The following is a 12,251-nucleotide window of genomic DNA, read 5'->3' on the forward strand; positions in this document are numbered from 1 at the left end:
TTACCAATCTGGTGCATCTACCCATGCCCCAGCTTCAGTGAGTGTTGGTGGCTACCAGCTCATAGATGTTGCCCTCCTCCAGAAAACTGCCCTGATCTAGTGGAAGCCACTTCACCCAGGAGGGATATGCACCACCTGACAAAGGCTCTCTCCCTTAACTGAGCTTTCGTCAGGCTCCTCTGAATCCTCTGCTCCACTAGCTGGACCTTGGGCCTCCCAGTCTGTCTGTGTAGAATCCAGTTCAAGCAAGAATCTGGCTTAGTCCGTTTGGCAAAAATCCTCCAGCCTTGGTATCTGACCACCCCCTCTATCTGATGACATTTCTCATCCCCTACCCTTGATATTATCTTATCACCCTGGCCTGCCTGCAGCAAGAATTCTGTTGAGTCAGTTTAGCAAAAAAACACAACAAAAACAAAAAAACCCTTATTCCTTAGTAATTTTTCACCCACTGACCCTGCTCCTTGGTTATAAATTTCCACTTGTCCTTGTTGGAGTCAGAATTGAGTCCGATCTCTTTTCCCTACTACAAAAACCCATTGTAGTAATCTTCCATGAACAAAGTCTGCCTTATCATCTTTAACAAGTGTCATGGATAATTTTTTTCTTTAGCACACCCATGGCTGAGTGATTATGGTACAAGGATGCACTTTTCAGTTCAGTGAAGAGTCCAACGCTTCCCCCACACATCAGACCAAGACTGGACTTGACCTGAAACCACATCTTCACTTGCCTCTTTCTCCTTCCTTACTCGGCCTCACTCCCTCCTAGAAAGGTTTTTCTGAAGACCACCCCCTCCATAAATCAAGGGCACCTGAACTCCTGGTCAGGCTCTGTTTCGAAGGGATCCATGGAAGACATGCCATAAAAAATTAAAGAAAACCTTATGAGGTGAAATACCCAGAAAGGATACTAAACTAAGTAAAGTTATCTTTGAATAGATGACTCAGTAAGTGGTCATTCACTATTCACGTGATGCAGCTTCTTGGCATGGCACGACAGTTGAGAAAATCCCGTCCAGAAGACAAAAAGCTCTTTCATAATTACTCACAATTTTCACATGCAATCTATTAAATATCAAACAGGGACCCTATAGACCACAATAACGCTCCATGAAGTCCTTTTCCCTACAATCCACTTTCCTCACACCAAAGGGGCTTCCTAATGTTTCTCCTTAAAGATTCCCTAGCTCTTCTACTTCCATCCCATTCTTTCCTCCCCATTTCTTTCTGATTGTACATCATGAGAGCATAAAATACTCTCACACCTCATACCCTCGGAGGTTAAGTAGAAACAGGTGGTACGTGAGGAAGGAATAAAATGCTAGAAACATGCATATATTCATAATTTCCATTCCATTATTGTCAAAATGCTTCACACATTTTCTGTTTGTTTATTTGAGGACTAAATCTTTCATGTCTTTCTCGAATGTTCTATCCATTTCCCTAGCAAGTTGTGCTCTATCAATAAAGCAGAAGCACAGCTAAGCCCCTGAAAGAAAAATTGTGTGTGTGTGGGGGAAACATTTCATAAAATAAGTTAAAACTAAAATGGCTACGATGTGCTCCTTATCTCCATCTCTCTTCACACCTCCCTTGAGGCAAAAATGCTTATTATTACCAATAGAGGGTTCTAGAGTGCCAAGAGAACCGTCCTTTTAAGGCTCTCTTAGAAGGAGTGTGAACTGGGACAAAGCAAAACTGTAGGAAGATCAAAGATTGTCTTCATCGTGAAAAATTATTACAATCTCCACCTTCCAACCAATATGGCTGTTTTGAGACTGTAAAAAGCACTTGGCACTCTTCCCTGGAAGCCCCACAATGGCACTCAGAGGTCCATGGATGACGCTTCCACATGTGCTGCCAAGAGCTATCTGTACTGTGCTAGAGTGAACCACCAGAACTAAGGAAAGTCATTAAAATCTTAGCCCTGGAAAAGGTACCTTGGAAGTGCTTCCTTTAGTTAGTGGGGCAGCAACAGCAACAGCGGAGCCCCATCTATTGCAGGGTGTCAACACAGTGCTGTTCTCTGGATGTACAGCTCTGTGTACAGCAGACCTGGCTCTGCCAGAGCCTTCAGGAAGCCCATTTTCTGTCAAGTGGGTTGCTTTTCTATTTTATTAGATGCAAACTAAGGAAAATCACTGTCTTTATGGCTTCAAGAATTCTGTGTGCATACTTCAGATGTCTGATTTATATGTTTTTCTAACCAATTCCAAAAAGAAAATGTGATCGTAGATATTTTTTTAAGGGTTGCAATGCCAGATTTTATTCCAGGGAGTTGAAGCAATGGACGGCTAAGCCTGCCTCCCCTTCCCAGACTATTCAGTTGGGATTAGATCAATTCCCCTGCAGTCATGAGTTCCTTGAACGAGGTGTCCGTCTTATTCAATGTTGTATTCCAAGCATCTACCATATAATCAATTAGTGCTTAATGTTTCTGAACTGAATTTCTTCCATCCACATAGTAGGAATATAAGAAGCTTTTCTTATACATCCAGGAGTTACTCTGATAAATTGGTGCCTAACAATGTATATTATTAGGCTGTGTCCTCTCATTAAATATATTATTATCAAATGAGATCTTATAGTCTCAATTGTACAAGAGGAAGAAACTGCATATTCTAGTTCCTCAATATTTCCTCTCCATGCCAATACCTTACACAAGAAATATATTTTACCAGATAAACTGAAGTTATTGATAACTAGAGGTAACACATAGTACAATATTAACATTATATATTATTCATATTGTTATAACCTTTTGAGTTCCTAATTATAAAAAATGGGATTGAAGAATGAAGAGAGAATTGCTTCAGACCAGTTCTAGTCTCAGTTAATAAATATTGCTGAACTTTTGCTTATCCCCTGCCTATTTTCTGCTATCTCAACATCTTCTGGTGACCAGAACGTCAGCCTATTGAAAAAATAAACTAGAGGGAGGTAATAAGCTGCAAGTCATACAATCATAAGTTCAACCTAAACTGGCAAACAGGTGCACCCTGATAAGCAGACTTGGAGTTTCCATGTGAAACTTGAGCTGACTCTGATTAAACTAAATACGCTGGAGCAAAGCAAAGAGTGTGGGGTGAGATGAATCCCCAAAACTAAAATGCCAAAAACACTACTCCCTGTTGAAAACAATCAAGAGGAACCTAATCGGTATGTCTTCAAGATATTTCACGATAGGATCTCTCCTAGAATGCACACGCTTGGGAAATTCATGACAGTATTAAAAAGGACTCTTTTACTGTACATTGGACATTTTAGAGAATTTAATGGCTTAAATTAAAAGTCTAGTGAAGGCAATGAATACACACCACTCTGGAAATTCCTTGGGCAATATAATATGGAATTTACTTCGATGGAGAATTCTCAGTGAAGTCTTTCAAAGGTATTCTTGATTGAATAAAGGTAACCTTGATTGAAGTCAATTTTAACATTTCACCATTAAATAGCCAATGAAAGTTACCTAGCCAGTAGGACTGTATTGCTGTTTGTATAATGGGAGTTTAAAAAGAAATCTCTTTAGAAAGGCTACTGTAATATGCAAGTGGAAAGCTCTTGCCATAGAGGTCAACAGAATACTGGTAATGCAGACTCAGTTCTAACAAATCAAGTCCTGCACAGACTGAGTTACACAGAATCACTGCTCTTCCAACAGGATTATGGACATAGAGTGTAGCATTTCTGAAAGGAAGTGCTCCCTTTAGAGTGTGTACCACTTAATATACCTTCTGTCACATGCACCCCAATGTTCATAGCAGCACTATTTACAATAGGCAAGACACAGAAGCAACCTAAATGTCCATGACAGTGGAATGGATAAAGAAGATGTGGTTTATATACACAATGGACTATTACTCAGCCATTTGCAGAAACATGGATGGATCTAGAGATTGTCATACTAAGTGAAGTAAGTCAGACAGAGAAAGACAAATATCATATGGTATCACTTATATGTGGAATCTAAAAGAAAAAATGATACAAATGAACTTATTTACAAAACAGAAATAGACTCACAGACATAGAAAACAAAATTATAGTTACCAAAGGGGAAAGAGGGAGAGGGATAAATTAGGAGTTTGGGATTAACAGATACACACTACTATGTATAAAATAGATAATCAACAAGGACCTACTGTAGAGCACAGGGAACTATATTCAGTATCTCATAATAACCTATAACGGAAAAGAATCTGGAAAAGAATACATATAAATGTATAACTGAATCACTTTACCTCTTTGCTGTACATCTGAAACTAACACCACATTGTAAATCAACTATACTTCAATAAAAAAAGAAATAAAATTTCAGAAATGTGTAAAAAAATGAAATAAAATACCCTCTGTTTAAGACAGAAACTGCTGCAGTACCACTTGGTAACAAGTGACTTTCATTTTTCAAATTAATGATAAAGTTCAGGAGCTAAGATACATCATGAGGGCCAGGATAAACTGACCTAATATTCTGTGACATCCATATAAATGACCATGAGTGTGAAAAAAGTCAAAGACATGCTCAATAAAAAAATTTTTAAAGAAAACTAAAATAGGATCCTTTGCTACTGTTGTTAGACCACCATGGTTGATAAAGGCAGAAGTCTATGGGGTGAATATACTGTAGGGAACCTTCACAGAGACAATCTCAAGTTATCTACTACAAAAGTCTTTTGAATAAGAGAAGGTTTATACAAATCTGAACCAATTCCATAAGAATAGCTGAACAACAGACACTATTTTTAGATTCCCTAAGTTACTTTAGCACCTAGCATAAAGCCTGTATTATACAAAGAATTAATCAGTATTAGTTTCATTGAATTGAAATCTATTTGGAGATCAGTATCAAACCAGCTCTGAATCTGTTCAACTGAAAGCTAGACATTTATCTTTCCATTGAAGGGAAAAAAACTGAAAAAGTCACTAAAGTGTTTAATCACAGCATCATGGAACCCTCCACACAAATAGGGGGGACTAGACAAGTCATTTCAGGGTTAAATTCTAATGGAAGGTAAGACTTCACGGAGTCTATATGTGGTTGTGAACAAAGCATTTGAGAAACTTTAGTGGTCAGCAGGTTATTCTGATGGCCTGGGATTGGCTCAGATAATAAAGATTTCAAAATTGAGTAGCATTTCACATGTATCACTTTGGGTTTAAACGTGAAAATATGTGGTGTTGGTCAAGAATCCACATTGATTCTGCAGGTCCATTCTGAAGAAAGAACTTTTCAAATGCCATTGCCTCTTTTTTCCCAAACTAGCTTGAAGTGTTCCTAGTTCCAGGAATTTTCTCTGACAACAGGTCTAGATTTGCTTCCTTCAGGTTAGAATCTGGCCACATGTGTCTCCCGCCATCACCATGTCTCATCAGCCCCAGGAAAATGCTCACACTAAAAGAATGGAGCAGAATATTCTGGATGTGTCCAGGCAGACGGAGTCTGCCAGGTTTATCATTTCCTAAAATGGCACTCCATGTTCACTGCTGGGAGTCATTCCTGCAGAGGTACTAGAGAGGCAATATATCTTGGCTTGTGTCTCCAATTGTAATTACATGGCAAACAAAAATAGATTCTAGTTGCTGGTCAGTCTGTTTTACTCCTCATTTGCTTTTGCCAAAAGATTTTCCTCTCTGGCGTAACGCTGAAGTCAGTTCTCTTGTACTCTCAACTTCTGCCTGGAGAAGCCCACTCATACGCAGTATTGTTGAGCAATTTTAAGTTTTAAGTTTGCTAAAGACATCAGAGCAGAAATGGAATAGGGGATTTATATATAGCACATTTCAAGGCAAACCACACTCAAATCCTGCTCTTCTCCAGACTCCGTTGCTTTAATAGTGTAGCTCTGTAAAGACTCCTAGGGAAACACCATTAGTTTCATTCAGGCATCTCCTTGGTGTGGTACCACCCTCTCATTCAGCTTATCAAAATAGTTGTTCCAAACCCAAAAGACTTTTTCCAAGAAGTATTATTTTGCAGGAGTACAGATTCTTTCCATATTGTTTCTGCAGGAAATGGGCACCTGGACCAGTATGATTTCCTACCACAGGAATTGAGATCGAGGGACCTGTGCCTTTAAGTTCTAGAGAGCAGATGGGCAGTGTAGTCAAAGTGCCTGCCAGGTTCTCTTCCCCGTGCAAATGAAGGAGTAGACCCATTGGCTTCAACTATCCCAAAGTCAACTGGGTCAAGATCTCATCAGAGTCCCACTGGAAAGGGAGCTACTTTGCTCTCTGGCAAAGAACTATTAATGCGATCTCAACTAATATCAAATAAATGCTTAAGGGTTTTAATCTAAGCTTGCGTAATAATGGGGGGGGTGGACTTAGGAGAATTATAAATAATTACAGATGTCAGGAATGATGTACTGCTGTTTCTTTTGCATTCCTAATAGTGATTTGCTCTTTTGGAGTTTAATAGCTGCATTTCTAATATGATTAGCTCAAAATAATAACAGCTTCAGTGAAGGATTTATATTGAAATCCTTTTTATTCCCTGCCTGTTTATTGCTAAGCCAATATGGAAAGGTATAACATTTATTAGCTATTTGGACATTTGCCTCCTGAAAAAAGTCTTCTATATTAGGAAGTTTAGTTGGACTTAGTGACCAAAATGTAGACACAAAAAGTGAACATATTTGGCCTCAGCCAAACAAATAGGCACAGTTCTTCACATGCAGAAATCGTAAGATACTACTGGACACAATTCTACACAAGCACATTTTAGAGACTAAGTTCCATAAAAAATAAATGATATTGTAATGTGAAGTTTCTTTTTTAAAAAAGTTCTAGCCTCCTTTTATCAGCTCACACGTAAAATTCAAACTAAAAATATTCTCTTACAGAAGTATAACAGATTTGTGACGGTAACAAAAAAACCATGGTGATACTGTTAATCAGGTAAGAATCATTGGAATGACGTATGTACTGTAAATGGAGACAAGCAAATTCACTTTTTAGCACTATGACTCATTTTGATTCTAATTGCTTTTGCAGGACTTTTATCCTTTCCTGAAACTTTACTTTATTAACACAAAGACCACAAAATTCAGCTGAATCTAGCAGAGAAAGGTGTCTATGTTAACATTAATTTCTTGGAGAGGTTCTGCCTTAGCATATAAGTGGCTCTAGATTTTGCAAAGTATCAGAAAATGGGTTCCACTTGTCACCCTGCCCCTACCCTCAAACCGAGGACCCTAAATGAATTCTTCGTTACGCTGTAAAACAGTCATATCAAGTAATAATCTTTCCTCCTAAGAAACAAAAAGTCAAGCCACAACAAAAAGCCTGTTGTTATTTATCATTTTTATAATTAATCCAAAACTGGCAAAGACAGCTAATCTTAAAATAAATCGAACTTTACAACTAAGGGAATAATGTACAGAGGTGAGGGGAAACGTTATCCTTTCCAAATGCATAAGAACTTTCCATAACGTCATTAATGAAGGAAAGAATGAACACGTGCCTTTATATCAGTGCTTAGTCACATACTCTGTTTGGGAAGACATACCAACATGAGGAATCTCCTGGTGTATGTAAGACCAGATTATAGCCTTGGATTCAACTTTGGTCTCAGCATGGACCTAATACCTGAAATTGAATTAACAGAATAATGACAAAATGCACCATTTGAACATAACTGATGTCTTCTAGCTAACATAAGCTATATTTTTTAGTTTAACAATACCATATGTATTTTTTCCCAATTTTTCATAAGAAGTAAAATCTTTCCTTTGTGTCACTTTTTTCAAGTTTCTCTGAGTGTTCTCTCTGAGTTCTCCTGACCCACGGAAAGGTGAAAGTTACAGTCTCACCTCCCTACATAATTTTTTCATTTTATACCAAGTTAATTCAAGTCAACCAGTACATATTAAGTACCTATTGTGCCCGGGAATTAGTATCAGAGAATGAGACAAATTTAAAGCAGTTTAATTTGTCATCCACTGGGAGTGTTTACATTTAGGTTCACAAGGTCACAGATTATGTTATACCTGAATCAAGCTACTTTGCTGAATACTCCATTCAAAGATAACAAAAAAATGATAAAATGAACTCTTTCCTTCCAGAACACAAATGAGAGATTTTTTTAAAGAAAGAGCCATTTACTTAAGTCATTTCGTTTCATCATAATTTGGTTTTGAACTCTTGGCGTGGTAATAAAATCCCACCATCAACTTTGCAAGATGCAGGAGAGATTGCTCTTACATACCTGCCAGCCAGGGTCCCACCTAACTGGGCTCAGTCCCTGGGTCTCTGGCATATTTCCTGGCTATGCCTCCTAAGACATGAGCTCTCATTGTGAATGAGCTGAAATGCAGACTTAATACAAACGAGAGTCTTCCTGTAAATGTGTGTATTGTTCAGGAGTCACTTCAGGTAACATTTTCCATGCAGGATTTAATTGCTAGAGAGTTTTTCTCTTCTATCTGCCAAACATTTTTTTTTTCCTTCTGTTCTTTGACTACTAAGGCACATGAGTCTGCTAACACATAAACAATACTAACATGAATTTTTAAACATAGTCTACATGAAACAATTCACATGTCTGATTTATTACACATTCATCTGATTTTTTACATAATAAATCAACAGACTTACAGAGAAACGATGGGTTTCAAAATTGTGCTTGACAATGTGGAAGATAAAGAAAGAATCTAAAATATTATCCCTGTTTTCAAGGAGATCAAAGTCTCTTTGAAAGAAAGAATAACGCAGTAAGCAAACAGCAACTGTTCAAGATATTATATTAGTAAAGTTAAATTGTGGTGCTCTCTTGAATATGGGGATGTCCAAGAGGCATCTCAACCTTAACAAAACCAAAGCTGAAATTCTGCTCTTACCCCCCAAAACCTATTCTCCCACAGTCTTAGCCTTCTAAGTTCATGACAAATCCATCCTCCCATTTCGAGCCATTCTTGATTCCTCTCTCTTTTTTTCACACATCACATCCAGTCTAAAAGCAAATCTTGCTGGACCTACTGATAAATATGTGCAGGATCTTCTGACTACCACCACTGCTACTACCCTGGCCCAAGCCACCGCCATTTCTTATCCAGATTCCAGTTACAGTCTCCTAACCAGTATCTCCCCTTCTTTCTTGCCCACTATAGTTTAATCTCAACCCAGCAGCCAGAGTGGTTGTGTTAAAATGAACATCAGTTGATGCATCATGCTAAAGACCCTCCAGTGGCTTTTTGACCCATCAAAGCAAAAACCAAAAGTTGTACAATGGTCTACAAGGCTGGTCAGGATCTGAATCACATCACTCATCTGACCTCATTTCCTAGAGTTCCTCCCATCTTTGCTCCTTTACAGCCACAGTAGCCTCCTGCTGTTCCTCTAGCAGGTATGGCATCCTCCCATTTCAGTGCCTTTGTTTGGTTCCTCTTTCTGTAATCATGCTCTCTTAGGGCTTGCTGCCTCACCTCAGTTAAGTCTCTGCTCATAAACTGCCTCCTCTGAGTGCTTCCCTGGCCACCCTATCTAAAAGCACGATTCTCTACTAGCCCTCCAGCACCTTTTCTGATTTACTTCTCATCCAATTCTTATAACCTCCTAAAATATAAATACTGTAATTGTTTATTCATTTGTTTGTTTTTCCTTCTCCATTAGAATAATCTCCTATCTCCTTCTTATACTGCTGTATCACCAGTACTCAGGAGAGTTCCTGTCACATAGTAGGCGTCAAATAAATGTTTGCTAAATCAATGCGGCCACTTAAGAAATCTTCAAAAGCCAAATTAGCCTTCCTTCAAAAAACTTCTATTTACTAATACCAATTGATGTAATTTTCACCCGCTTAATAAAACTTTATCAATGTATCAAACTTAAAGTTTAAAATGTATGAAGTGAGCTGTCTCATTAGATTTCTAGATATGTTTTTGTCTCTAAATAATGTTCTATTTTCTCAAGTACCTTTTTCTATCTTCATATTTATTATCTATTCAGTCCAAAAATGGGACCAGGGAGTCATTACTTGGGTACTGCATCAATGAGGAAGAATAATATCGGCTGCTGAAACAAATAACCCCCAAATCTCTGTGCCTTAACACAATAACAATGTGTTTCTCACCTACATTATGGTCTGATGATTCTCCTGGTGGATTTCTTCCAAGTGATGACTTAGGATCTAAGCTTCTTCCATTTTGTGACATTCGCATCTTAAAAAGGTGGCTATCAATGTTGCCAAAGAAAGTGAGAGTGAATGTGAGATGATTATGCAGGGGGTTTTATAGCCATGCCTGGAAGTGGCATACGTCATTGTCCCTGTATCCCTTTGGCCAAAACATAGTCATATGACTCCAACACAGCTTCCCAAGCAGCTGGAATATGTAGCTTTCCTGTGTACCCATAAAGAAGAAATCAAACAGGACCCCAGTGTCCAAATGAAAGAATATTCCAGGAAAGTTCAATCTCTTCATCCAACTGTTCTGACATGAAATTTTTGATCATCACTCTAAAAGTCTTGAACAAGAGAGTCTGAGGGTTAAAGCAAAGGATGTCAGGGAAAGAGTGCAATATAGAAGGAAAGCATTGGAATAGCTCCACAAGAAGAGTTATGTTTCTTACATTTTGCATCAGCTTTTGCTAAAGAAACTCTAAGGAGGCATTTTTTAGTCCCAATTGTGTTTAGAAGTCTCCTCATACCAAGTAAAGAAAGTAGACCGTTGGACAGTCAAAATTTTGTTTCTTTTTGGTTTAACCTGCCTCTCAGAGGAACAACTTTGTCCAGATCAAAAGATCCCCAGGGTGAGCACTATAATTCCAAATTGCCTTTGGTGAAATTGTGAGAGAAAAGTATGCACACGGGTTGGCATTATAGTGAGAAAACATAAGGCAAGCAGGTGTATGGCCTGGAAGAGGCACAGTTTTAGATTGAAAAGGTGCCGTGAGCTCACAAAGTGTCTGTGAGATGGGTGTTTGAGTGAGCTTTTGTCACTGGAGCTTGGTCAATGGCCAACCATCACCTATCAGGAACCAGACAAAACCTCCTGATTCTGGGTAGATGAAACTAAAACAGAAACTATTCTCAGGAACACAAAAACAAGATTGAGGAAGAAATCCTTATAAGGTTTTAAAACGGTGACCTGGGACCAAGTTTGTCCAAAGGAAGCAGATAAGAAATTTTCTGAACATATCAACCCCCAGCATGGCTTGAGAACAGATTTACGGGCTCATCCTCTCCCTATAGACAAACACCATTCAAGACAGACAGACTAACAAGGCATCAGAAAAGCAGGTATTAAGTAGTGAAAAACAACGTCACTAAAGGACAGTACAAATACGATCAGAGAACCAAAATCCCAAAGAGGGACTTATTCCTAGGAAAACAAAATAAACTCAATGCAAAAGGGCTTTAAGAAAGTATTGGAGCTCAATTTACACTATAAAATGTTATTATTATTTTATAAAATATGATTGTTCTTCCCTCCAAATGGGAAAAAATTCTGAAGGACTTCAATGAAATGACTGAGTTCAATTCTTCATGAATTTATCTCCCAAGCATGGGCTGGTTGGCTTCTCCAGCAGGTAGAGAGAGAAGGGGTCCCAGGTATGTGCAGTTATTGAAGAAATCAAGATGGAATAATAAAGCAACCGAAGACATTCAGAAGTTGGCCTGGCATTCACAGCTAAGCCGTGTTATTATGTCCTGTTGGACATAAATAGAATACCAACTTCAGACAAGGTTACTCTGAGACCGTAATAAAATAAGAAGCAAGGCTAATTCAACATTTTATCAAAGCAAAGACAAAAACAAGTTGATTGTGGCACCCACAAAATGCCAAACACCTCTTGGCCCAAATGAGTGACTGCTAATTCTTTACAAATTATAGCTTTATCTTGGTCCTAGTTTCCTCTTTCTACAGGCAAGATTTATTGGGATGCGCAGTCATACAATTACCCCTCTTTCTGATAGCATCCAACCTAGACCTACTTCCTTAGTCCCTCCCCCATATGCCCAGCCATAGCCCAAAGACATTAATTCCTTTCTCCATTTTAAATGTAAGCAAATTTTTCTGTTCAGAGTAATAAAGTGATGATGCTACTTGATCTCTTTTTCATGCCAAGTAATAGAGGCAGTAGGGTTCAGTTGATGGTTAAGAGCCTGGGTTTGAATACTGTGTTTGTCTAGTGCACACCCCCAGTTAATTGTAGAATGGAGATGATATAATAATATCAACTACCTCAGAAGGCTGAGAAAATTGATGATAAGATAGGTATAGCATATATAAATATAGCGCCTGGCACATAGCA

At 38.3% G+C, this 12,251-nt stretch overlaps 1 long non-coding RNA gene across 4 annotated transcripts in view; it reads right to left on the minus strand.

Moving 5' to 3' along the window:
* The window catches only part of LOC114487255 (uncharacterized), a 364,849-nt gene that overhangs the window by 271,140 nt on the left and 81,458 nt on the right, over positions 1-12,251 (minus strand). Inside the window, exons 1-2 of one of the 4 annotated variants that reach the window (XR_008618449.1) lie at positions 10,069-10,130; positions 7,507-7,586 (exon numbers count right to left, since the gene is read on the minus strand). The exons of 2 other annotated variants lie outside the window; for them this stretch is intronic. This is a non-coding gene — a long non-coding RNA (uncharacterized lncRNA). Of the gene's footprint in view, positions 1-7,506; positions 7,587-10,068; positions 10,131-12,251 lie in introns of those variants that run through there. One more of the 4 variants, XR_008618446.1, reaches the window with a different exon arrangement.

The sequence above is a fragment of the Physeter macrocephalus genome, chromosome 11, assembly GCF_002837175.3.
Source record: "Physeter macrocephalus isolate SW-GA chromosome 11, ASM283717v5, whole genome shotgun sequence".
NCBI classification, from domain to species: domain Eukaryota; kingdom Metazoa; phylum Chordata; class Mammalia; order Artiodactyla; family Physeteridae; genus Physeter; species Physeter macrocephalus.